Source organism: Arachis ipaensis, chromosome B10 (assembly GCF_000816755.2).
Source record: "Arachis ipaensis cultivar K30076 chromosome B10, Araip1.1, whole genome shotgun sequence".
Classification (NCBI taxonomy): Eukaryota; Viridiplantae; Streptophyta; class Magnoliopsida; order Fabales; family Fabaceae; genus Arachis; species Arachis ipaensis.
In genome coordinates this window covers 132,662,402-132,663,451 of record NC_029794.2, presented here as the reverse complement: position 1 = coordinate 132,663,451, position 1,050 = coordinate 132,662,402, and the positions used below count along the sequence as shown (strand labels likewise).

At 26.0% G+C, this 1,050-nt stretch overlaps 1 protein-coding gene across 1 annotated transcript in view; it reads right to left on the bottom strand.

Annotated features, from left to right (window-relative positions):
* LOC107624531 (lysine histidine transporter 1) overlaps nucleotides 1–1,050 on the bottom strand; it is a 5,751-nt gene that overhangs the window by 4,256 nt on the left and 445 nt on the right. The gene's annotated exons all lie outside the window — the stretch shown is intronic.

The following is a 1,050-nucleotide window of genomic DNA, read 5'->3' as shown; positions in this document are numbered from 1 at the left end:
AAAAGGCCAGCTATAGTGAGAACTGAGAAACATTAACAAAAGAAATGCTCATGTTGTTAATTATTTTCCGTAAAATAATTTTAAAAGAATGATATTAATAAAATAAATAACAATTATAGTGAGAAATACCATATAGAGATTAATTCCTATCAACTATTAGTCAATGGAAATGCAGAAAAATAATAAAAAATCGTAGCACGTACTTATTTTAATAGATAAACAACTTTTTTTTTTATTTCATATATTTCCTATATGAGAGAAAATGAGAATATATAAGCAGGATTTTTCTGAAATACTAAAGAATATTATCCTTCCAAAATAAATAAGATGAAAACTTAGGTGAAGTCGACTTTAGTGAAGTGGATATCTGAGAGTCATTAAATAAAAATTTAGTCAAATCATCTAATGGCTCTCAAGTATTAACTTCACGTGAAGTTGATTGCACCTGAATTTTCACCAATAAATAAATAAATAAAGGAAGTGCCACAAATTGGAGATTATTGACAATTTTGTTCATTGTGGAGACAATTTTATGTTGGGCTCCACTTGCATGAGTTATCAAAGAGAGACATTTTGGGCAGCACTTTTTTATTTTTTATGCTATACAAAAACAACAACTCTAAGAGACTAAGACAACAACTACACAATAATTATTTAGAAAAACTTATGAAGATAAGTCATATTGGACGTAGTTAATTATAAATTTGACATCCAATTTGTGATGTTAATATTGTATAATATAAATGTTTAGTTGTTTATAATATATTATGGGAAAATTTCTCACCCTTATTAAGCATATAAGAGATATTTATATTTAAAGCTTGTTGACTTTTATATAAACTCATACGTGTTATGCATATGTATTTCTAGTTTGACTTGTATAACGTTTTTAAATCATCTTATGTAGTCATGTGTGTATTTAATCCAATTTTTTTAAGTTAAAGGAATCTTGTCATCTTAAGACACATGTACGTGTATGGTTTATTACTAGGTGACGTATGAAGAGTGTTACTATTAGTAAATACTTCTGTATTTAATTAAATATTATTA